We start from the raw sequence: 27,107 nt of genomic DNA, 5'->3' as shown, positions 1-27,107 counted from the left end.
TTTCAACTCTCTCCGAGGAGTAAGAAGGAGATTCTTAATGCCGGCTTTTGTCAAAATAATGTTTCAAGGGACGTTTTAGTAAAGCCACTTATTGAATTGTAATTTTAAAATTAAGTTTTAATCTTGCAATAAGACAAAAAAACAAACATAATGAAAAAAATTTAATTTGTGCACATAAATTAAATGACTCATTTGGATGGTGGACTTATTCTGTAAGCATTATTCTTTTTTTTTTTTTTTTTTCTGAGACAGGGTCCCAGCCTGGCGTGCAGTAACACAATCATGGTTTACTGTAGCCTCAACCTCCTGGGCTTAAGTGATCCTCCAGTCCCAGCCCCCCAAGTAGCTGGGACTACAGGCATGCACCACCACACCTGGCTGTTTTGTACTTTAAAAAATAGAGATGGGGTTTCGCCATGTTGGCCAGGCTGGTCTCAAACGCCTGAGCTCAAGCGATCTGCCTGCCTCGGACTCCCAAAATGTTGGGATTACAGGTGTGAGCCACGGCACCCAGCACATAACTCTTCTTTCTCGGCTAAGCCTATGTACAAGTTCCAACAGAGTGCTAGGAGACAAAATGTTTCAGTGCATTTTCATGGCTTTGCTTTTCATGGCATATTTGCATTTTATTGTGACTTCTGATTCTCTTGTGTTTTCTCGGCTATAAAGAAACTACATAGTTTTAAATTATATCAGAAAAGGGTGTTTATTTGTCCTTGCTTGAATTTTGAAAAAGTTTCTATGGTTGACCATTCATTTAAAAAAATACATCTGAAAATGTATATCTGCTTTAATCGTAAAAGCTTTTCTCTGCTCACATGATCTTCATTCAGCTTTAGTGAGAAAATAAATTTGGGCACATACCAACTTTTACTATACGATAGGAAGTGCTACAGAATTGTGGAATGTGACTTGCTTCAGCAGCTGTTTGGTGGCTAATGGTTCAGAGCATTTGTCAGCTGCCATGGTTCTGCCATGGTTCATTGGGGCTGTGTCAAAATCCTTGAAAACTTCAGGCTCAAGAACCCAGAACTTATTTGTCCCTTTATTAAGTGCTGGTACTATATTTAGGAGTTTATTTGCTGCAAACCTCTGTGAACGTTTTCTCTAGACTAAATGTTTTCCTTTGTAGAAAGAATTTTTCAATTTTCTAGCATAGCATTATAAAAATCTAGCAACCATATCTCACATTTATATAAGTAAGCATTTGAAATTGTCTTTCAAAGCCACATGGGTGCCTAGTGAATATGACTTGCTAGTTGTGACTTTTATTTGTGTTTTGAGCCTTGTGTAATCCCTTGCACCAGCCCCGGACACAGGCAGTTTTGGATATTAGAGCTGACTTTTTCATTATCACCCATTGGGCCTCTTTGAGTCATACTCTGGACACAAATAGAAGTGAATGTATGATTACACAACCACTTATTCCACAGTTACTGGGCAAAATAATTTGTAATGTGCAATGAGCATCTTTGCTAAAGGAATTTACAAGAAGATCTTGAAAGATAATCCCCGTATCTGTCTGTAGAGCATCATCACAAATTTCACTTCTTTGGACATTTTAGGAAGGGTAGATGGGGTGTGTGTCCTGTCTGGCTAATTTGGAGGTTATTTCCATTTGCATCCAATCATTTAACCTCATCCCTTCACTGACACCTGTTTTTAAAACTCCCCGCAAACATGATGGCTTTTATGTTTCATTTCCACATTTCTAGCAGTATATACTTTAGGCACATAGAGATACCTTAGAAAATATTGTGTGTCATCACAGCCTCTTGGAAACCAAGAAGGGGATCAAAGTCATTGATTCATTGTAATTATTTCTGTATTATATTGAAGTTTAACCCTCTAATAAGAGGAGAATTTCCACCCAAGTCTAAATATTTATATGTAGGCATTCAAATTTTGCATATTCCTGATATTCAACTGTATATTGGGAAAGTATTTAGGCTAAAAGGTAATATAACATTCTGCCTAATGTTTTAGAAAATAAAGGTATTTGGTTTTCATTTATGGTGTTTTTATGATTTTAGACATACTCATCACATGTTGGGTCATGGTGGTGATCATGGTGGTCAACTAATGATATAGCTGGTATTCTAGAAATGTAAAATATTATTTTTGTCTCATTCTTCAAGTATTATTTAAAATTGTTTGTGTGATAATAATTTATATAACAGTAATCTACCAACATCATGAAGTAAAAATACAACGACCTTCGTACATGAGTCCTGAAATGTGAAGAATCGTTTTCTGAATTCAAATGGAATCTGTGAATAATTAGGGGAAGAAGTTCTCTCTCCACTTTTCAATCCATTTTTTTCTCTCTCTGCCTTTCTCATTTTCTTTTCCTTCAAAATCAGAGAAGCAAAGAATTCTTTTGACATATAAATGTTTTGGCAAATTGTAAATTATTGATATGTTAGTATCTTATTGACGACAAACCATATTAGAAATTTAGGGCTAAAAACACAAATATGATATTCTTAAATAAAACATTTTGTTGTTAATTTTTAAATCTTTTCTATTCTAAAACGTATTCTTTTGCTTATGCCTATATATCTTTTGTCTAATATTTTATCAGAATGCTTTGTGAATAGCAAAGGTCAAGGGAAAAGGCTTTTTGAGGGAAAATTTTAATGCACTATTTCTCAAAATGTATTTTAAAGATGTTAGAGTAGTTAGTACAGACATCAAATGAAAACTGCGTATTTTCTGATTATAAGTGTAGGAAACACATGGTTAAACAAAATGTCAAAGCTCTAATATGAGATGAGAGATGTCAGGACAGAGATATGTCCTAAATATCTTTGGACACAAGACACTTATTTCTTTCCTTGGCTCACTGCAACCTCCACCTTTCGGGTTCAAGCGATTCTCCTGCCTCAGCCTCCTGAGTAGCTGGGACTACAGGCACACCCCACCATGCCTCGCTAATTTTTGTATTTTTTAGTAGAGACTGGTTTTTGCCATGTTGGCCAGGCTGGTCTCGAACTCCTCACCTCAGGTGATCTGCCCACCTCAGCCTCCCAAAGTGCCGGGATCACAGCCGTGAGCCACTGTGCCACGGCCTCACAAGACTGTGTTTCTCATGGAGCTCATGTTCTGTAAAACATGTTTAGGAGCTGCTGGCCTACTGAATGTTCAGGACCAGGGCTCCAGGAGCGTTCAAACCATACCATCCTCTAGTAGTGAAAGCTTCTTGCTCTGTATATTATAGGTACCTTCAGATGTTGTATGACTTGCAGTCGTTGTCATAAATTATTAATTGCAGTAGTTTATAAATAGTAAAGTATATCTGTGCTTCTTACGCACGCACTTTGTCATTGGAAGCAAGCACACAAGCAGTTAGGCCTGTCTTTGGCTACATACGGCCTGTTAGGGAAAGCAGCCATTGTATTTATTTATTTATTTATTTATTTATGAGACGGAGTCTCACTCTGTCACCCAGGCTGGAGTGCAGTGGCGTGATCTCGGCTCACTGCAGCCTTCACCTCCCAGGTTCACGTGATTCTCCTGCCTCAGCCTCCTGAGTAGCTGGGACCACAGGTGCGGGCCATCACACCCAGTTAATTTTTGTATTTTTAGTAGAGACAGGGTTTCATCATGTTGGCCAGGATGGTCTCTATATCTTGACCTCGTGATCCACCCACCTCGTCCTCCCAGAGTTCTGGGATTACAGGCGTGAGCCACCGCTGCCCGCCCGAGCCATTGTATTTTAAAGGAGACAATTCTGTTCTTGCTTATAACCTATCCCAGTTGTGGTTTGAATCCCTGAGCCTTAGATCATGTTGCTATTGTTCTGCATCAATAAGCATATTATAGTTGATCAATAAGTCATCTGATTTAAAAAACCATGTGTCCTACTTGTCTTCTATTGGGAAAATATGTTTGTTTGTTTTCTTTTTTTCATTCTCATTAAACCTTGGGCATGTATTAACACCAGAGCCAATTCTTTGGGTATCAAGACTTTGACTTGTAGTGGCAGGGCTCGTGATTACCTATAATCCTCGGAGATTTTTGAGAGATGGTGATTCACTGACTCGGGATGTTTCACCACCTTCAAAGGAGCATATATGTTTTGATTCAGTGAGGTCAGCGATACCAGATTTTAGCAACAGAACTTCCTCAGTCAGATGAGTTGGTGATTCACCTTGGGTTGTACCTTAGACATGTGGGTATAAGATAAATGTTTCCTTAATGATAATTCAGGGCACCCAAATCTTGTATCTGCCTGAACTTATTAGCCTTCTTACCATTGATACTAATTTGCTGCTTCTGATGGAAGTTGGCCTCTATTATGTTAAAACTTACATCCTTCTCAGGATGAAGTATTTCCCTTTATAAGGATGATTGAAAGTGAGTGCAGAAAGTCTGTGAATGGGCATTGTGTTTTGAAAACTTTCTGCCAACTGCTTATCTCTTGAATATGTTACAAACTAGAATTTTAAAGACGTGGCTCATCCTTGCTTCTCTCCCACATACATGTATGTTTTTGGGAGGAGGAGCTCCATGCTCTTAAGCTTAGCTTTCTGTTGGGTTAGCATTTTAATGCTTGAAGGCAGTAATTTTTAAAATGGTTATTGGTATGGGGCCACCCAGTTTTTGAAGACTGAGTGTCAGTCATGAGCTGAGCAGTATTTGTGGGTGGCACTAGTTGAAAGGGGAAAGCTACTGAGGGAAAGGAATAAAAAGTTGTGGGGAGGGGAAGGAGGGGATGAAGAAACAGAGGTCCCCCAATAATTGAACCTAGTTTCATCCAGCTTCAGAGCATCCAAGTTTAACTTGAAAAAGCTTTTTGGATTATTTTGATTTGTTAAACCAGTTGTATTCTATGCTCTATAATAAGGAACATATATATTTTAGATTTTTGTGTAGACAGATAATTAACACACTTAATTATAGCTCTCAGTTTGAGCCATTCAGATGAGTTGCTGCCAACTAGAATGATGTGCATAAACTTAGCTCTGTTTATATGTAAACTGTACAATATTTTAACGTTAACGTCATTGTTTTCCCCTTCTCAAAGTACAGCATGTTTTGATCTACAGAGGGAATATTTTTAAAAAGTGGATGTCTAAGAATGTAAACACTGGGAGGCGAGATGCAGCTGTTTATGATTTAGTTTTTAATCTTCTGTTCTTTTGTGGCTTCTAATGTCAAAGGACTTTTATTTACCTATTATAGCATATGGCTTATGACTTTGTAAGTATGCCTTTTCTGGTTTTTATTTTGGCTTTCTAAAAAAGGACGGAAGGACTGAAGGAAAGTTGTTGAATAAAAATATCCCCATGCCTACCAGGTCATGCAGTGTGGCAGGAGAGCTAAAAGGGTTTCTATTTTATGGGATCAATAAATGTCAGGCCTCACACTTTACCTTTTGGCTGTTTGTGTTTGTCAAAATCTATTAGTCACACCCAGTTTGTTGTGTCTACCACTGTCTAGATTCTTCTGGAAATGAGATTTCATATTTAGTGTTTTTATAGGAGGACATATAATAAGAGATAAAAACGTGCTTTTATAATGACAATCTCTTTTGCAAGCTGTTTTCTAGAAGTGAAGGTATTTCTGATATCCAAGTACCTATTAAGTGAAATGTTGTTTTAACTGATTTAGTTTAGATTTAACAGAATGGCATTTCAGTATGTAATTTCTCATTACCTTTGTAAACACAAAGCTTACCCTGTTTCCTTTTATAAACATAACTTTGTATATTCCAGTGGACTCTATTTAGATGAAAGGTTTGACAGCACTTCCACCCATGCTTTTTATAGCATTGTCTATAAATTTTTGGTTCATAGCATGAATTTTGAATCCTAATTGCCCTTTTACTAGTTTGAGATCTTGAGGAATTTATTTATTCATCTTTTCTAAACCTCAGTTCTCTTGTGTTTAAAACAGGAATGATAATGCAGTCACAGGATCATGGCTGGAATGAAATGAAATAATGCATATTAACACTGTTCACATACTGCCTGACACGTAATCAATGATGGCTATATTGTTTTTGGCGATTCTAAATTACTGTGTATGTGTTTGTGGGTTGGGTTAGTTTACATACCCCACCCCACTCCAGGAACGGTTTACTAAAATATGCTGGGAGGGAGGAGGATACTAGTGTAATTTGAGAACAGTTATCATCAATATTAAAATTTCTTTATTTTCTTGGTAGAGAGATTTAATTTGTAGCATTAAAAGATAGGCTGAGGGCCAAGGATGGTGGCTCGTGCCTGTAATCTTGGCACTTTGGGAAGAGGATCACTTGAGCCCAGGAGTTTGGAACCAGCCTAGGCAACGTGCTGAGACTCTATCTCTACAAAAAAATATAAATAGGCAGGCATGGTGGCATGTGCTTGTAGTCCCAGCTACTCAGGAGGCTGAGGTGGGAGGACTGCTTGAGCCCAGGAAGTTTAGGCTGCAGTGAGCCATGATCACACCACTGCATTCCAGCCTGGGTGACAGAGCAAGACCCTGTCTTAATCAATCAGTCAATCAATCAATCAATCCATGCTGAGTTTAAAAAAACATATTATCAAAAGAAAATAACACTTTCAAAAGGTTAACAAACCCCTTTAAACACTGCCAACCATGAGGATCTCGTCACAAAGACTTCGGAGTCCATTATTTTTGATTTGGCTGAAATTACTTATCCTTAATCAAGTCATATGAATCTTAGACTATATATATCAGTACCTATGATTTTCTTATAGATCCTTTCTTGGTATACACATTTATTAATTGAGTACCAGTTATATATAAAACACTGTAATGGATCAGGTAGAAAGTTAGAGATAAGAAACTTCTTATACAGTTTAGTAAAGGATTGTAATCAAATGTAAGTGTATTCACAGTCTCAGAAAATTACATTTCATGGCATATTTGGAATATGGTATGATTCTACTCTGCCTAGACACAGTTTTACCTTTCAGCTAATGAAATGTAATAATGCAGGTTACAAAAGTTTAGGGTGCTTCTGAATTGCCCTTTTAGTTAAGGACAATCCATTTTAAATAATGAGTCAATGATTAAAATTATAAGTTTAAAGCAAAATAGGAAGTACCTTTATACCCAGTGATAAACAGTGGTAATTTGGTAATATTCCTTATTGAAGGCCTGTGATATCACATGATTCATGTAATTGTCTGGGTTTTCATGGCATGATTTTTTGAGGTTCTTTTCTCTGCAAACAGATAGAACTGCAAAGAAGCAGAGCTTCAGTGTCAAGTCCCTTCGATCCCTTTTCAGTTCCTCTTTCTGCCACCCCCTCGGGGCCATTTTGGTTTCTGCTGACTTCTTGCTACTAGATAGAATGAACTGATGGTCCTGTCATTTCTTAGTTGCTAGGATCTGTGCCACGTGCTTTACCGTCGCCATCTCATTTAATCCTCACAACAACACAGTGAGTTAGGTAATTTTATCACTGTTTTACCATGAAACCACAGCTCAGTGAGGCTGATCAAGTGCCCGAGGTCCCACGTCAGTAAGTGGAGCTGGGGTCTCCCTGCTGTCCAGTGGTCACATGGGTCCAGCAGTGAGTACCTTACAGGTAGGATTATATACTGGATACCGTTTTAAAGGTTATATGTTACATTCTCATTGTATCCCATATCCCTTGGTAAAATGTATTCTCACTCTGTTCAACTGGTTAGGAAGACAACTCGTGTGAATTACATGATATGTGAATTGCACTGCCCAGAAGTGGTTTGGAAATTAGCTCTTGGGAAGTGTCTCTGGCCACCTCATCATTTCCTAAAGCCTTTGGTAGCCTATGCTTGCAGACCAGTGGTAAAGCTTCACCTTGGGGTTAGAGACCAGAGTGAGGCCTGGTGAATGAAATTGCCATGTAATAATTAAGGCCTGTTGACTGCCATAAAACTTCATTGACTGGAAAAGAGAATCTTGTAGCTGACTTCCTAATAAGTAGGGCTGACATGTGTGCTGTTGATTCAGGGCCTGTTTGCCTTCCTATAGAAATCAGGGACCAGTTTGCTACTGTCTGCTGGCCTCAGTGGAAGTTATTAGCACGCACAAACCATCCTTTCTTTTTTATTTTTTAGTCTTTTCTAAATTTTGGTACCTTTGAGTCATTATGCCTCTGTGCTCCCCCTGATAATACAAAATGTGCTGCTTCAGGATCTTTCTCTGCAAGCATCTACAGTTCTGGGAATGAGCTACCTGCACAAGGAGTCCTCCTTGTTCTTAAGAAAGATTCTGAGGCTGAATTAATACTCAGCAGAAAATGGGAGCTAGCATGTCTTAATATCAGTACTTTTGATATTTCAAAGTTGAAGGTGTCATAGACCATGAGAGTCATTTACCTGTTATGTCAGTTCTATTCATTTATTTGGGATGAGATCGGAGTTGGCAGGTTGGTGGCTTTTTATACCTGCAACCTTCTCAAGTAGTAAAGATGTGGAGTTGGGAACTAGCCTCCAATTTGTGCCTTGTGGTTTATTTGGTAAAACATGGCTGTAGCGCAGGGCGATGTATTTCACTGAGTTTGGGGAATGCCTGGTTCTTTTTGGTTCTGTCACTTTTGAGCTAACGTACATGGCCCTACCTCAGTTCCTCCTAACTGAGCCTCTCCGGTGTCAGAGTCACCCGCATTCATTTTGTAAAGAGATAGAAATGTATTGGGTCACAGTTTCGATCCCTCTTCCTTCCCCCGTGCATCTGCCTCTGTCACTCGGCCTTCCTTTCTCTTTAGCCTGAACACTAAGAAGGGTTTTTAAACAAAATACCCGTGTGGAGTCTTTTAAGGGATTCTAACTACTGTAGTTTCCCCCAATGTCCCCTTTGCAGTCATCCAAATCTGTATTGTTCAAGAGCCCTGGGGGCAGAAGTTTCTCATTCTTCTCTAGTTAACGCTTACAAAACCTTATCCACCTGGAAAATGTCCTTCATGTTTTAATTCAAAACTTTTTCTGCAGTCGAAGCCCATTCACCCCATAGACATGGCTTGTAGTGTAGCCTCCTTATTGGCCCTCAACTAAGCCCTCTTCGTATTCGTTTGCAGTAATTAAATAGTAGGTTTCCTGCTTCCTTTTTGGTTCTTTACTCCTTTGCCACTCAGAGTGTGGTCCTCAGACCCCCAGCATTGGGGTCACTTGTAAGCTGGTTAGAAAGGCAGAGTCTTAGATCCCACCCCAAATGTAATGAAGCAGAATCTGCACTTTCACAAAACCCCCAGGAGATCCTACGCACATTTAAGTTAGAGAAGTGCTACTTTATTCCATATCCTTATAATCTGGATATTTTCTCTGTGCTTTTCTTTGGTATGGCTTAACAGTGGACACTAAAGCTAGACATGCTCCTATATTGATGACTTGGACATTACCAAGTATAGTGGAAATGTTTTACCTAGTATTTATGTGCTTCAACTTCCTGTTAATTTAATACCCATGATATTAAAACATTTTGAACTAAATTTGATGTGTATTCTTCCTTTACAATACATTTGTAGTCACTGACAACAGTTTTGGGTCTTTTTTACTGCTATATGTTTACCCCCTTCACCTGTGGAAGTCCCTATTTTTTAATTTAGTGATTTGGCATTTAAGAATCTTCTTTGGCGTTTATATTGAATATCACCTTGTTTTCTGTCTTTTGTTAGGATCTTTCTGTTTCTCTAAATAGTTATACTGTTAAGATTTCACTGATTTGGGAGTGAGGAGACCCCTTAGTCTCACCCCAGTGCTACTACTAACAAGTTGCACGAACTCAGACAACTTATTTAATGATTCTTTTTTTTTTTTTTGAGACGGAGTTTAACTCTTGTTGCCCAGGCTGGAGTGCAATGGCGGGATCTTGGCTCACTGCAACCTCCGCCTCCTGGGTTCAAGTGATTCTTCTGCCTTAGCCTCCAAGTAGCTTGGATTATAGGCATGCACCACCACACCCGGCTAATTTTGTATTTTTCATAGAAACAGGATTTCACCATGTTGATCAGGCTGGTCTTGAACTCCTGACCTCAAGTGATCCACCCGCCTCAGTCTTCAAAGTTCTGAGATTACAGGCGTGAGCCATGATGCCTGGTCACTCATTTAATGATTCTAAGTCAACAATACCATACAACCAAGGAAACCCTCATAATACCAGGCCTGGGACTTTTTGATTGCTCTGTCCATATTAATTAATGAGCTTTTTATGGGGTAACTTGGTTATGTGGTGGATACTGCCTGTAGAAATGAGAATAGGGCATTTAAAGCAAACACTGGAATAACTCATCCAGGTGCATCTTTTGGTTAGTCATCAGTTCATCTTCCTTCCCACTTTTATAGAACTCTCAGGTGGGAAAAATGGACTAAGTTGAATTTTTGTTCAGTTTTCACTTTATTTCTTGGATTTATCTCTGGAAAAAATGCAAGTAAACCACTAAATTGTCGAAGGCGGAGGAAAGAGGCCACCATGGGGAAGGGTCCCAGCTTATTGACTTATGGCGAATGGTTCTCAAGTCAACTTCCTATTGACTTTTTCTAACTATGCATTAGAGAGGTGGGAAATTGGCAAGGACTTAGCAATCCTCCCATCTCTACTCAAGAGTCCCTGGGAAGGTCCTTGTTTCTACGAGAAATTCCCACAAAGAGAATGCCAGAAGAAATGATGTGGGGCAAGTCAGTGGCTGTGTTTAGGGGCCCTGGTGAGTATTGCTGATGGTTGGGAGTGAAGAGAATTCAGGAAGGAAGAAAACTGTCTCTAAAGGGGTAAGGCTTTCCAAGGACATTTGCCTGGCCACAACTCTTCCTTATAGTGTTACAGAAGGAAAGCGTGGAGAAACCAAATGAACAGGTAGGCCGTGGCCAGCTTGTGACATATAATAATTTTATGGGGAAAAAAAGCTTCAGGCAGTTTTTGAGGAGAATAAGCAGATTTCACCATAATGCTGTTAATTAAGTGATAATTATAGCCTGTTGATATTTGATAGTAAGGTGAAATTGTGTGGCTCCCTTTTATTTTGAAAGCATTTTGTCAGCGTCTCAGGCTATGGTCTAGAAAGAATAGAAGCTGTTGTTTTCTTGGTGTACTCTGGGACCTGCAGCATCTCCTGTTGCTGTATTTAAGGAGGATCTGTTCTTCTTACCACTGCCTTAGGGTTCAATCTGAAAACCCTGGTATTTAACCACCTGGAAATCAACTTGTTCTGTTCATTGTCTAATTTTTAGAATCTGGAACCCTGTGTGCTCACAGATAATGGTATATATGCCCTGCGTATCCCCCCTTTGCTGTTTTTTGTCAATATTAAATTTGGGGAAAGCAGACCTAAAAGCGTCTTCTTGAGAAGACATTTTAAACCACAGAAACAGCAACTACAATTTATATCTCAGTCTTGCATTTGACTATTGGGGTTTTTTTTTGTGTGTGTGTGTGTGTGTTTTGTTTTTTGATCATAAATTATCTTCCGAGGTGTGGATATTTATCTTATAAAGTAGAGAAAACCTCTATGAAACAGTGTTCTGATTTAAGAACAGCCTCTTAGAGAATAAAGTTAGTGGGTTTATTTTTTAAAGTCTATAAATTCTGGAACAGAGGGAATCTAATATTTAAGGTTTTGCTGGGTTTTTTTGTTTGTTTTTGTTGTTGTTGTTTTTGAGACAGAGTCTTACTCTGTTTCCCAGGCTAGAGTTCAGTGGCTAGATCTCAGCTTGCTGCAACCTCCACCTCCTGGGTTCCAGTGATTCTTGCGCCTCCTGAGTAGCTGGGATTACAAATGTGCACCACCACGCCTGGCAAAGTTTTGTATTTTTAATAGATATGGGGTTTCATCATTTGGCCAAGCTGGTCTTGAACACCTAAGGCCTCATGTGATCTGCCCTCCTTGGTCTCTCAAAGTGCTGGTATTACAGGTGTAAGCCACCACGCCCGGCCCTTGAGGATTTTTTGTTTTGTTTTGTTTTGTTTTTTGACTCTCAGAGGTTTCAGGGCAATGAGCGTGATGAATGGGGTCATGTAAGTAATATGTGTCTCCTTGTTCACTGCAGCCTTATCTCATTATCTCCCTGAACTTTGCAAATGATTGTGAAACCAGGTATTGTCTCCATTTTGTTAAACTGTTAATTTGTTGCAGTAGGCTGTCCACTGTGTTGTAATGTATCTAGTAGTATTCCAGGCCCTTACCCATTAGAAGCCAGCAGCATCTCTCCCCTGCCACCCCATCCTGGTTGTGACAACTAGAAATAGCTGCAGACATTGCCACATGTTCCCTGTGGGGCAAAGTGTTATCACCCACACAAACTGAGAACCACTGCCACCCTAGAGATTTAATGAAATGCTTGGAGAGTAGAGGGTGTCTGTAAAGAGAAGTCGGTTGAGCCTCACGAGCGTGTTTCTGCCAAAGGCCAGATGGATGACTTCTGTCTGGCCCTTCCATGGGCCTGAAGGTTACCCCATTTATCTCCCTTGGGACTGCAGTCCCCTCAGAGTCTCTGTCTTAGTTTGGGCTGTTATTACAAAATTTGAGTTGATGGTGGCTTAAACAACACATATTTATTTCTCACAGTTCTGGAGGTGGGGGAGTCCAAGAATGAGGCACCACAGACCCTGGTTTGGTGTGCCCTCTTCCTGGTTTGTGATGGCCGTCTCCTCATTGTAGCCTCTTGTGATAGAGAGCAGAAAGCAAGCTCTCATGTTTCATCATAAGGGCACTTATCCCACCCATGAGGGCTCCACCCTCATGACTTAATTACCTGCCAAAGGCCCCACCTCCTAATGACCAGCATGTTGAGGGTTAGGATCTCAACATATAAATTGCAAGGAAAGGCATGTTTCAGTCCATAACAGTCACTATAAATATTTCTTAATGACGGTTCCTTAGCTAAAAGTTGTCACCACCTGTTTATTAAGAATGGGGCACAACAGTCCACGGGGAGCTGCTTTTAGCTCAGCCAGAGAGGCAGCTCAACACTGCAATAATGTGATATGCAATTTCATTTAAGAATGCTGTTACGGGCTGGGCACGGTAGCTCACACCGGCAATCCCAGCACTTTGGGAGGCGGAGGCGGGTGGATCACCGGAGGTCAGGAGTTTGAGACCAACCTACCCAACATGGTGAAACCTCATCTCTACTAAAAGTACAAAAATTAGCCAGACATGGGGGTGCGCACCTGTACTCCCAGCTACTCAGGAGGCTGAGGCAGGAGAATCGCTGCAACCTGGGAGGCAGAGGTTGCAGTAAGCTGAGATCACACCACTGCACTCCAGCCTGGGTGACAGAGCAAGACTCTGTCTCAAAAAAGAAAAAAAAAAAGAATGCTGTTAGGGAACTTTTAAGCAAGAGGCTTTTTCCACATTAAAAAGAAAGAGGCTGAAATGTCAGATAATGGAGAAAATAGAGAGGGGCAGGAACGAAGTGGAAGTAAGACTTGAAAGATGAAAGCAAAGGCCCAGGAGCTTTGGGGTCAGGAGGTGAAAGGTCGGCCCCTCTTTGTCAACTGGAAAAATTTTGCCTCTTTACACAAGGCAGTAAAGAAGTGTTTGCAGTCAGTTAGAAATTTGCACCATTGTCTGCCTCAGTGACCTTAGAGCTGCAAGCAGCGGATGCATTATCAATTATTTTAGATTATCTTTCTGAGATTTTCCCCCTCCTCTTCCAGCTGCCAACGATTAGATGTGCATCTGGCAGCAATTTCAGTTTTTCGTCAAGTTACTCAGGCAGCAATGACTGGCTAGATCACACTCCTGTTCAGTTCCTTCAGATGAGAGATTGGGGAAAAGAATTCGGAAACAAAAGCCACCCAATTCCCTGCCCCCACCCCCAACAATTATAAACATGCTTTAGAACCTAGAAATAATGCCTAAGAATCTCACTGAACACCGATTTAAGCATATTAATGTGATTTCTTTGTACATTTTTAGAAGTCTTTCATTAGCAGACTAAGAAAGAGTAGGGGTCTTCAAGCTTCTGATTTTTTTCAAGCAATAAAAGTGGCCTTTCTGATATTTCTGTTGACAGCATTCATTTGAGATCTTCCCCGTTGTAGGTGACTGCTATTGTCTTGATACTGAATTTGTACTCTTGCCTGTGTAGGTAGACAGGTCCTTGTATAACACTGTATTACAAATCATATCTTTAGCCTTACTACTACTGTGACTTTGACTTTTTCTTTTTGTTCTGGCATTTTCCCATTCCTCCTTTCTGAAATAACTTTGTCCTCTCTTCGCAAGTTGCATCCTAATTTTGGCTTCAGATTCAGTCCTTGCCTAGCATTTGGTTGGTGGAGTCATCCATGCTTGCTAGTTCCACCACAGTGTTTTTGGCTGGTGTGTTTTCAGGTATCAGGAAAAGATGTGGGATCCAAGGGTTTCTAGTTCTTCATAACAGTGGTTACACTAAGAGCTAATGATTGAAGGCTTATTATGTGTCAGGCACAATGATAAGAAAATGTCATGTATTATCTCATTTAATCTCAATGATAACCCTGTGAGATGGGCAATGCTCTCCAGTGTTAGAGATGAAAACATCTGGGATTTTGGAGGGTGAGCCACTTGCCTGAAATCACAGAGAAAAGAACAATGAGAGATGGGATAATGGAACTTGTCTTAGTTTCCTTTCAAATTTTAATTCAGAAATAAGGTTTGACTTAAACAAAATTATCAGTCTTTAAAAAGCATGACAGCCATGTAATAGCTCCGTCTTCATTCTGAAAATAACCTTTTTTGGGGTTGAATTCCCTGAAGTACATTTTTTAATTCAAAATCGCATGCAGGTTACTCACTTGTCACTCAGAAAGAGGCAACTCCGGGGAAACACACATTTATTGCATTATTGCTTTACTGTAAGCAACAGTTCATAGCTTTCTCTTGAATTCATCAGGCTCATTAATATGGTTCCTGCCTATGTGTGGCCTTCCGAAATCTAAGATGAATGGTATGCTTTTCCTTGCTCCTTTTACATTGACTTTTGTTTAAGAATTACTATCATAGCCCAGAAATCTTTAGGACTTGCATTTCCATAACAAATATTCTTCAGGTAAAGCAAATGAGAATTGTGGGTCAAATACATTTGAAATATGCTGCCATATACTTGTATTATAATCAGTTTCAATTGGTTTCAGAGAGGGAGTGCTTCTTCAAGAGTTAGACCACTTTGTTTCTTTTTTTTTAAAGAACAGTTCACTTCAAAGAATCCCAGATCAAATTCTTCTCAACATTTTCCCCCTGATATTTTCCTCAAAGCAAAAAGGAAAACAACGGCTAAACCTTTTTTGCTTCTGTAAGATGATGGCTTCCTGGAGAGGTTCCTTAGATCAGGGGTCTCCAACCTTTTTGGCACCAGGGACAGGTTTCATGGAAGACAGTTTTTCCATGGCTGGGGGTGGGGGGATGAGTGGTTTCATCAGGCATTCTTTTCTCATAAGGAGCATATGCAACCTAGATCCCTTGCATACATGGTTCATGATAGGGGTCACACTCCTGTGAGAATCTAATGCCGCTGCTGATCTGACAGGAAGCAGCGTTCAGGTGGTTATGCTCATCCACCATTCACCTCTTGCTGTGGAGCCTGGTTCCTACCAGGCCATGGATCTCTACTGGTCCACAGCCTGGGAACTGAGGACCCCTGCCTTAGATGTATGTTGTAGGGAAAACCTACTGAGCTTGAGCCTGCCCCTATTAGGAACTAGTGGGAGTGGCATTGTCCTGTGTTAGGCCTGTTTAGGAATCAGAAAAACCTATGGGAAGATCATGGCGCCACAGCTGAGGTACCTCATGCTTGTTTTGGAAGATGCTTGGTCAATTCAGTAGATTTTTCTTACATGACCAAGTTCTTCCATAAAGTCAACCACAACCCATACTATCGGGGACTCCAGCTAAAACTTGCGGTGAGTAGGAAATAGATTAAACACAGGTTTTCCCACTTCTCTAGCTGCCAAAAGTGATGTCAGTGGTGTTAATGATTCTTACCTCAGTTCGCTGCAGACCAGGGATGTCTATGCAAATGCTTGTTCCGTGCCTGATTCCTGGGCTGTTATGGAAAAACTGATGATGGTTGAGAAACAATTGGGTAGTCAGACAGTTACTCAAATGTAAAATCAGACGCTTGCTTTCTTGAAGCAAATGGACTCCAGGGAGAGGGCAAAGAATGAGATACCTATTAGTTTTTAACAAAAAGTAAAGGCAGTGAAAATAAGGTCTGCCTAATTCCCTTTTGTCTAATTATAGAAACAGTATTGCACACAATTTTCACCATCCATACACTAAATGAAGTTGTGATTGTAATGTAAGTCTACTGGTTTGTATCAAAGCCAGACCTATAAAACCTGTATCCTGTAATCTGACGATTACAAACAAAACCCAAAACCCAAAAGTGATGTGAAATTACAATAGAAACCTCAGAACTGAAATGCAATTTCTGTGAGTGAAAAGACGCTGCAGAAATAGTGCTCATGAAAGCAGAAGGAAGACATTAGTATGACATTCTCACTTGGTAGGGACTGTTCTGCCATATTACCTTTATGTCTTTTCGTAACAGGTTTATTTTGGTTGAACTCTGTTAAAATTAAAGCTTCCTGACTGGGCGCGGTGGCCCACACCTGTAATCCCAGCACTTTGAGAGGCCAAGGTGGGTGGATCACCTGAGGTTGGGAGTTCGAGACCAGCCTGGCCAACATGGTGAAACCCGTCTTTACTAAAGATACCAAAATTAGCCACATGTGGTGGTGTGCACCTGTAATCCCAGCTACTCAGGAGGCTGAGGCAGGAGAATTGCTTGAACCCAGGAGGGGGAGGTTGCAGTGAGCCGAGATAGCACCATTGCACTCCTGCCTGGGTGACAGAGTGAGACTCTGTCTCAAAAAAAAAAAAAAAAAAAAAAAAAAAATTAAATCTTCTTGCCTGAGAGTACATGTGGTCTGACTGGAAATGAAGAGGGATTTTTTGTTTTTTGTTTTTTTTCCTGAGTCCTTTTACCTTGAATCTGTCATGTACATAGGACAAACTATAGTATTGGTAAAAGGGAGATTGGAAACATTTTGATTTACATTTGAGGGGAGGAGCTGTTATGGTCTTAACCTCATTTTCTTTATCAGCATGCTTCCTGTTAATAAAAAGAATGGGAAATAACGGAAGTGGATATTCTTTGGCTTAAAAGATGTATTAGTATTTATTCAGATGTCCTTAATATATCATTGACAGACTACTTTTAATTACTGAGAATTAAATGTTGTTTTAGTCTGTCTTCTCCACAAATTCCTAACCATCCTGAAAAGTTTCCAGAATCTCCTTCTGCCTTTAGTAGCTGGGGAAGGAGAAATTCACGGGACTGACAGAATTCAGCCCGGTAGCCTCAGCCAGAGCCAACAGACTTGATGGTCGCCTTTTGGTCTTTTTTTTTTTTTTTTTTTTTTTGTAATGCGTGTGCCTTTCTTCATTGGTGGTCTCCTGAAGTCACCAGCCCTGCCAGAAGCTCTTTCACTGGGACAAAAGGGGAACTGGAGCGAGATGGCCTCTCACATGTTGGCAACTCTCCCTGAATTTTCTTCCTTGGCAACCCTGCACACTGGAAGGTCTGGCCAGCAACCTTGCTATTTTCACCAGCCCTCTCCCATGTGACTTGCACCAGGCAAAAGTGCTATTTAAGCAGCTCCATTAAAGCACTGACTTGGCTGGTTGGCTTAGCCTTTGCCATTTAAGACCACAAAACCAAGTCTTTCCAGCTCAATCCTGGCCTATTTTAAAAGAAGTTGGTTTCCTTTCTTTAACTAAAATGGCTTTCTCCTTTCAACATCCAAGTAGCAAACATGTTGGTCTTACCTCTAACTTTAGCTCAATCTTCACTTGATGTGTGTGAGTATGATCTGAAGGCTTTAGAGTTGAGAACTGAGAATTCACTGGTTAGTTTTCTCCTTTTCCAAGCTTCAGCTTGCCCCCATACCTCCCACCTGTCCCTTGTAAAGAACAGAGAGATTATCCCATGTCCCAGACTTTAGAGGCTCTCTGGATTTAGCTCTTCTTTTTTGTGTCAGCAATATGACCATAGCTAATAGCGCTGGACCAGGAGAATGCAGCTTACTCCTATGCTACTAACTCAAATGTTAGAACCAAGGCTTTAAGCTGGGAAATTCCTTTAATAAGTGTTTCACAGTCTGTCCATAGGTCAGTGGTTGTTTCTATTCATCTGAGATTTTATAGTGGGATTTTATCGAGGTATGAATTTGAATGAGGAACACCCATCTATTACCAGAACTATAAAGGTATTTGAGACTGCTGATAATATGTGTGTGTGTGTGTGTGTGTGTGTGTGTGTGTGTGTGTGTGTGTGTGTGTGTTTACTGGGCTCATTTGCCAGATTCAGGTATGCTGAATGTGTGTGTTGTAAGGTGCTTTATTAATAAGCATTCTAGAAGACATGATTTGCTTCCAGTTAGTGATACTGTGAATTAAGTGTATTGGCAGTGAGGTAACTGAAGAAGTGAATTGTGGTAGGAGGGAAGGGTATGCAGTTTAATGTAATTGTGTGAAATAAGAAATCAACAGACGGGGGAAGACGGAATAGAGAGAGGTCACAGGCATCACTGTCAGAATCTTGCAAGGTACAGAGCTACCCACTGACCCCTCTGCTCTCATGAAGGGAATCTTTTCTAACCTGAGAGGAATCCTTCTGCTCTCCTGGCTCTTCCAAATATTTTGCCTGTGCCATTCCCTTAAATACTGAGGCTTTTGGAAACTAAAGCCATGGAGCCAGAAGATTTTTCTACTTTCAAATTCCTACTCTCCCCATATTGTACAATGCATTGGGATGATGGGGAAGGGATGGAATACCAGGAGGCTTTAAAAAGTTGGATAACATTTCAAAAAAATTTCTCATCGTGGATTTTTAAGAATGGGAAAGATCGAAGTATGATTAAAACAGTATTTTCCTCTCCTACTTAGACTTTTTTGGGGGACATTAAATGTAGCATATTAAAAGTTCATATCCTTTAAGTGGATTGTGGAATTACAACCACAGCTGAGTAGTGGTTTTCCTGGTGGCGGGGAATATAAGTCATGTTTATTCCTTCTTTACATCTTCCTGTATTTTATACATTTTCTGTATTATATTCAAGATACATTAAAAAAACACAGCTGTTTGTGTTAACTGAAAGCAAAATATGCTGTTTTGATTCATTTCTTTAAGTGCAGGAATTTAATTTATATGAATTTTCTACTTCCGTCTACAATATAAGATTTCAAACAATGACCTCTATTGAAAAAAAAGTCATCACTACAGTCATTTTTTTAAAGCACAGTTGGATAAGGAAGAGTTACTTTCTAACAACTTAGTATATGACAGTAGCCAAGAAACTTAAAATATTTTACTCTTATTTCCCTAGTAAAAGTAGAAATGACTAGCAATGCTCCAACTAGGTTTTTATTACTATATTGCACTTGATTTAACATATTGGCAAGAAGTTTCAAAACATATGAATACAGGATAAAAACATTTGTCAATTGTTTTGACCAAGAACGCATTGCCGAAAGTGTACAGACCTTTCCATCATACTTATACCCTCGTGCTGTTTCCAGCTGCTTTCCCAGTAAAACGATCAGTAAGCTGAGACAATGGAAAAGGAAGCAAAGCCTCTATTTGTTTTTCAGCTATTGTAGGCATAGTTTAAGTCGGTAGACCCCAGAAGATGTAAATTCCTACTAGACGCAATAATGCAATAATCCATAGGTCTCAAGTCGCATTGCTTAAGTGTTGACTTATTTGATAATGCTTTAAAAATTACATTTTTCATTACTGGCAACAGGATTAGGTGGGTTTTATCTTACGAGAATAGACACGCAGAGGGGCATAGTAGATACTGATGTGGTGATGAAATTTTGTCAAAATGTAATTTCCTGCTACTAAATCTCATGACAGGTGCATTGTATTTCTGCCTTCAGAAGTTATTCCCCAATGATGTAACCAGAGAGAATGTATTGTAGGAACATCACCACTTGATATTTGCAGTGTCTTCTGTTAAGGAAATGTTTTGCCTTTTTTTTTTTTTCCAGTTTCTGTGTGTTAGAAATGAATTTTTGCATTTGTAAAACTTTGTAGCAATATTTGCTACCTCTGGTCAGTCAATTGTCTCCCTTCAGTCAATGCAAGTGGTGTATATATAAAGTGTATTAAACATGTATGGCTATGCGGGCCTTTTCCCTGCTTATTCCAGTCTTTATCGTTGTATTTATGCTTACTGCATTGAATGACGGACTGCGATACCCTAGTATGGGCATTGCTGTTTTTCTTTTTTAAAAATATATTAAGTTACGCAAATGTTTGCCTTTTTTGAGTGAGTTGCTTTATTCAAGTTCAGCCTTGCTTGATTGTGAGTGTGTGGAGCTAGGGAGATACAGACAGATGAACTTTAGTCTCATTAAGCTTGTGTTGAGGTCTGTCTCTAAAGTGAGGAGACTTCCTTACCAACCAACTCATCAGAGCAAGTGTTGTATACAACTCTGCTTTTGGAACTTCAGTCTCGGAGCTCTTTGGCTTTAGATAATACCTCACTGGGAACTATTACCCAGCTTAGTCAGTCCCATTATTCACCATATTTGGCTCTTGAAGCTTTTTGGCCGTCTCCAAAGATCAAACATGTTCTCAGAGGGCTAAGACTGGCTACTATAGAGACTATTCAAAAGAATATGCCCAAGGCTGAGCAGGCATTCCAAAAATGCTGCAAACAATGGCTGCATGACTGGAATAAGTACGCAGCCCCCAAGGTGGCTGTTGTGAGGACAATTCTCACTGAAAGATGTCCATGTAGCTAAACTTTATGTGCATACACAGATACACATGTCCTGTACAAAGACAAACAGGTGTGAACTTCAGACTTTCCCTTTATGTTTGTCCAGGTCTCTACTGCCTGTTCCCATTGCCACCCCCTCGTCAGCATTGCCTCACACTGTTTACCACTTACTTTCACTTTTTCATAGTCTCTGATGTTGAATGCCACCAACGGGCAGCACTTGTGGCTGAGACAAGTGTTGATCAGGACTTCAGATAAGGGACTTTGAAAAGTAGTGTGCTAAGTAAGACTTTGGAAGGAAGGTATCAGTGGACCTGATACGTCCTTTTATTCCCTGCCCTTTGAACATACTTGTGGATAATGACAGGGATCATTTCCAAGTGGCCCAAAGCAATAGATTTCAGCACCCAGTGAAGCCACATTTTTTTCCCTCTCCTCAAAGGGCCCCGGGTTTCTGTCCTTATGCATCCATGCAGGTTGGTACATGTGATGATAAAAGAGGGTACAGTGTGTTCCTGTACAAAGCTGTTCACCCACCCCTCCTGGAGAAGAGCCAGATAGGAAATGAAAAACATACCATATGCCCTTTGCTTTTCCCCCATTTTATATTCAGCAGTTTGATTGTTTGTCACAAGTCCTTTAATAAAGTGTGGCCTTCCTGCCTAATTAGAGGCCCAGAGCTGTGAAGCTCTGTTAAGCGCTAATCTAGAAATTCTAGTGGGAACATTCCTATATGCATTCAGGAGAAGCTTGACAGTAAGTAAGAGATCTGGAGCTTGTTGTGGTGAGTTTCCTAGCATACCAATGGCTTGTGAAGGGATGGGCTTTCCTTTCATTTGTAGACACCACACAGAGTAAATCCTGTTTCTCTGGCAATTAAAGGGGCAAACTTGGAATGCTTTCATTTTTTGTTTGTTTTTACATTGGGATCGTCATGCCAAGTCTTCATTAGTCAGTTAAAAAAATAGTTTGTTTACCTGTCTTTTAGAGGCAGAGTTAATATTTAAAAATAAACAGAAATCTCCTAAAACTAGAGTCCTCATTTGGTAAACTTTGACTTATCAGAAAACCATTGCGTAATGAATGGTGACTGATCCCAGCCATGATCATTCCCTTCAAGAGGAGACAGAGGAAAAAAGATACTAGGTTGGTCCAAAAGTAATTGTGGGTTTTGTAATTTCATTTATGACAAAAACCACAAATACTTTTGCACCAACCTAATATATTGGTCCACACTTATGTTTTGTGTATTTTGGAAGTTGTCACTATCCTTGTAGGTGATGTGGATTATTACTGCTACATCTTGACCATATGTCAGTGTAGCATGTCCTTGTTGTCTCTATAATTAGATAAAGACCTCTTAGCTTGTCATTCAAGGTTCTTCACCATCTACCTCAACCTACATTCGTAGACTTAATTCCTTCTATCCCTCCTTAGATATCTTGGGGTCCAGAGAAGCCACTTCCTCTACTTGAGCCTGCTCACGGCTGCGATCTCACCCCGTAGGACCTTGTCATATGTTCTCAATGGGAAGTGTCCTTTTCCTTTTCATGTATTTTACTCCTATTTATTAAGCGCCGCTATGTGGCAAGCCTTGTGTTACGTTCTGGGACTGCAACACTGAAGCAACATAGACACAATCCCTGTTTCTACCTCCCCAAATTATTCTTTTTCTTCCAAAACCAAGCCAGGTGTGTCAGTGAGGTGCTTCCCTTACACCCCCAGCTGGGAGGATTCTTTCCGTCCTCCACGTGTCTAGAGCTATTGCCCCCATGCGTGTATCATAGCATGTACTGATGTCTACTTCACATGCCATGTACTTATGAACAGAACTTGCCTTCCTTTCTAGAATTACTAAAAGGCAGAGTTTCCGACAGAATTCAACTCTCTACAATTCCTAGTATTTAGTGCAACCATGTACTCATTCAACAAGTATTTCTTATTTACTCTCTGCTAAATACCCTTTGGTGCACTCTATAGATACTGATATTTATAGATAAGTTTTGAATGCATGAAAAATAAGGGCCTCTAAAAGACTATGTAATGTAATCCTTGAGTAAAAGATGCTCTATGAGGTTGAAAAGAGTCTTCACTCTGAAGGGGAATCATGGATAGTGCCCCTTTAAAATTTACCTTCTTGACTTGCGAAGAAGAAATGCTGTGCTTCTGCCTAAATAACTTATTTCTATTAGACGTAAATCTGAATCCTTTTGTTTTCTTATTTAATGATTAAGTAGGTCTGTTTTGCTTAGGTCTCCCTTTGCATCTAAAATTCTCATGTCAAACAATGTTTGTGCACATTAAAAATTGATTTCCGATTCTGTCATGTGAAGCTCTGCAACTCTGCAGCTGACTTTTAACCAGAGGGAGATGGAACACAGACTGACTACAACCCGCTCATACTGGATGGTCATTTTACATAGCAACTATAATGTATGTTTTTGCTTCCATCACAACACCAAAGAATTTTCTGTTTTTCCTTTGTTAAACCTCTGAAACATCCAGCTCATGTTGATTGGTTTACAGATTCCACATTGATGACTTTTAGTTAGTGATTTCTTTAGACTCTTGCATTTTGAAATAAATAAAAAGTTAATACAGTTTGTTGATTGTATTTAGGTGGACAGTACTATTTGTTCCTGTAATTTCAGTTTATATGACACTGCTCCTTGTAAAAGAAAGGTTCTGAAATAGTGATTGTGCAGTTTGAGATGCCTGTGGTGATGAATTCTTTCATTTTTCTTTTCAGAATGAAGACCTAAATGACCTCAGCAAATCCTCCTCTAACTCATGGGTACCCAGACTCTAAATATTTCATGATTCACAACTAGGACCTCATATCTTCCTCATCAGTAGATGGTACGATGCATCCATTTCAGTTTGTTTACTTTATCCAATCCTCAGGATTTTATTGACTGAACTGCACGTTCTATATTGTGCCAAGCAAAAAAAAAAAAAAAAAAAAAAGAAAAGAAAAGAAAAAAAAAAAAGCACTGTGACACCAGAACAAGGAGTCTGCATAAACTTCATCTTCAACCTTAAGGACTTAGCTGGCTACAGTGAGCTGATGTGCCCACCACCGTGTCATGAGAGAATGGGTTTACTGTCAATGCATTTACAAGATCCATTTCATCTGCTGCTGAAACTGTGTACGACAAAGCATCATTGTAAATTATTTCATACAAAACTATTCACGTTGGGTGGAGAGAGTATTAAATATTTAACATAGGTTTTGATTTATATGTGTAATTTTTTAATGAAAATGTAACTTCTCTTACAGCACATCTTTTTTTTGGATGTGGGACGGAGATATACAATGTTCTGTTGTAAAGAGTGGAGCAAATGCTTAAAACAAGGCTTAAAAGAGTAGAATAGGGTATGATCCTTGTTTTTAAGATTGTAATTCAGAAAAAATAATATAAGAATCATAGTGCCATAGATGGTCCTCAATTGTATAGTTATATTTGCTGATACTATCTCTTGTAATATAAATCTGATGTTGAGCTGAGTTCCTTATAAGAAGTACTCTTAATTTTGTATTTTTTCCTATAAGACAATAGGCCATGTTAATTAAACTGAAGAAGGATATATTTGACTGGGTGTTTTTAAGTGTCAGCTTAAAATTGGCAATTGAATGGAAGCAAAATTATAAGAAGAGGAAATCAAAGTCTTCCATTGTATATATTGTAAAGAGAAGGAGATGGGTGATTCCTTCAAATCGAAAACTGTCTTTGGAATGAACAATGTGAGTGTTTGTAAATTCTGGAAATGTCTTTCTATTCATAATAAACTAGATACTGTTGATCTTTTCTTCTCTTCCTCCCCCCACCACTTCTGTAAGTTTCTGCTCTATTCCCACCATTTTTTTTCTGTGCACACATGATATATTTCATTTCCTGCATTGTCTTGAGAAAGATGATAAGACAAGTGAGGTCTTGCTAACCAGAAATTAAAATTCCAGAAAGTGTTTTGCATTATGACCAGGGCTACGTGTCACTTTCCCTAAGACCCTTACCTTATCTCGTATTTTTTGAGAACTTCCAGTGTTACATTATTTAACTGAATGTAATTGGCCCATTTGCCTTGGTGGGTGCTGGCCTATTAGTGATTAGTTAATAAAACACAGTATACAGAGAGCACATAAAAGCTTAATGATCTGCTACTGAAACATCTAGCCAGCAGTGAAAATGTTAATTCTTTTCTTGTTTGGAAAGTATGCACGTCTTGGAATTTTTTCCATGTGAAAAAGAAATGGCAATGAATGCATTTAAAGATATTGCCGACAGATTTTTAAATCTTTTTTACCAGGAAACTTCCGAAAGGTTAAATGAATTAATGCACATATCAGGCTCCTTCTGAGTCTGTGGGAGCCTCTATCTCTCTCTCAGGAATTCCCAGCCCTACTGTTGGAAGGAGCAACATTTTATTTCTCTGAACGCCTAAGCTCCCTGGGTGGGAGTGGGGACTACAAAGTAGGTGCCAGGGTTGGAGGGCATTGTGGTGGCTGCTGCCTCCTGATGAACTGTTTGGGGACCCCAGCTCTACTCAAAAGGGAGCAGAGATAAATGGAACCCCTCACACTGCTGAGGCCCGTGTTACTGTTCATTCAACCAGATGGCATGTACCTCACAGACTGTTGTGCAATGTTCATTGTTGCAGATTTTAATCATTTGCATGCTCATCAATTTCTAAGATAAATAGGGTCTAGAGTCATAAGAATCCATTGTTTTCAAGGAACTTGCAGAATTACATCATTTCCTATTAGTAGAGAGGACTACCCATTTTGAAAATCTGATATGAAAGTTGTTTTTCACTTTTGTAAAAAAGACTTTCTTAGTCAAACTAACTTTTCATATTTTCAAGCATTCTGATTCATACTCTTGCTAGTGGAAGAAGAGAGCAAGCTGCCCTGCTCTTTTCCTTTGAGGACTGAAATAGTTAAAGAGAAATCAATGAACAAAGTCACTCCCAACCATTTTTTCTGTAAAGCTGGTTATTATTTCTCAAGGAACCTACACTTTGAATATGTGTTACCGAGATACCTCTGCATGTGGAATTATCAACATGTTTTGGATGAGAGCAGAAATGAACAGACTGGAAAAATCTATCTCTTGGTTTCTATTTCTCTGACTTTTTGAGTCAAATAGCATAAAGGTAGAAATTCTTACTTAAGCTGCTTCTAGTGGTGCCTGAGCTGGTTTTGATGGTGGCATCAAACTACCAATTTAAAACTGGAAGTTGCTGGTACTCAAACCAAAAATTCATGCTCTGGCAACACGAAGGGTTTCCTTTGAGCAACGTCAGCTGCTAAGTCCTTGTGTTCAGTTCCCATTGAGGAGAGTTGGCTTTTATCCATTTCAAAGGATTTGTACGCCAGCCAAGGGCTTTCATTATTGAGGCTTCTAGTGGCCTCTGGTTAACCTAGAAGTTAGTGGGTTTTTCCTCCTGACACCAACCTCTCACAGCGTTCTTCCTTAGAGACTTAGGCAGAGTTTTAAAATCCTCTTTTGTGAAAAGAACAAATATGTTTCATGACTTTGATGATATCTTCATTCTGGGCAAAAGAATGGCCCTAGAACCAGCTAGAAGTGAAGAGAATCCATTAATGATCAACCACCTGAGTCAATAATGACAAATCAGTACTGATGTTACATTTGTGGCTATTTCTTGCTGACTTTCAAAGGTCAAGGACTCTCTTGACTAATCTAGTGACTGCAAAAATGGATCTACTAAAAATCATCTAGCCAGAAGTAGAGATTTTTAACCTTTCCTTCTCTGGCTTTTGTCTTCTAGCGATCATTTAAATTTGAGACATTGGAAGTATTAAGAAACAATTTTTCTGTATGGTAAGAAACAGTATTTTACAATACTGAAGCCCTGTTTTATTCAGTCTTGCATCCTGAATGCAATATACCACAAAGTCGGAAACTTTAATTTTATTTACTGCAGGTGGTTAAAAAAAGGGCGGCGGCGGGGGGAAGGGTTTCACCATCCACTGACAATGAGAGCCATGAAAAATAGTATCCATGGGCAGTCTTCCAACTGCTGGTGACAGTGATCCTATATTTGGTCTCATGCTGCTTTTGCAGAGCGCTCTGTAGGTCAGTCCATCACACAAGGAGGCCCTGAATCCAGACACTGTGAATCAAGACCTTGACTGGTGAGAGACAGGACCCTTTTGGTAGGAATAGGAAGGAGAATGGGTGGAAGCCAATATGAAATTTCTTCTTTGCAATGACTTGACATGGGAGTTAATGTTCCTAGGATACCATGAATGATGAATGTTGGAGGTAATGTTGTGTGTGTGTGTGTGTGTGTGTGTGTGTGTATATATGACGTGTGTGTGTGTATGTGACGTGTGTGTGGGGTGTGTGTATATAGATATATATATACACACA

General features: G+C 39.6%; 1 protein-coding gene across 1 annotated transcript in view; it reads left to right on the top strand.

Moving 5' to 3' along the window:
• The window catches only part of LOC105473988 (insulin receptor substrate 1), a 62,337-nt gene extending 37,824 nt beyond the window's left edge, over positions 1 to 24,513 (top strand). The window contains exon 2 of the mRNA XM_011728314.3: positions 23,459 to 24,513. The gene's annotated coding sequence lies outside the window, so the exon portion shown is untranslated. The remainder of the gene's footprint in view (positions 1 to 23,458) is intronic.
• The last annotated feature ends 2,594 nt before the right edge of the window (positions 24,514 to 27,107 follow it).

This window comes from Macaca nemestrina, chromosome 11 (assembly GCF_043159975.1).
Source record: "Macaca nemestrina isolate mMacNem1 chromosome 11, mMacNem.hap1, whole genome shotgun sequence".
In the NCBI taxonomy this organism is placed as follows: Eukaryota; Metazoa; Chordata; class Mammalia; order Primates; family Cercopithecidae; genus Macaca; species Macaca nemestrina.
The sequence above is the reverse complement of the archived record's forward strand: the minus strand, read 5'-3'. Positions and strand labels throughout refer to the sequence as shown.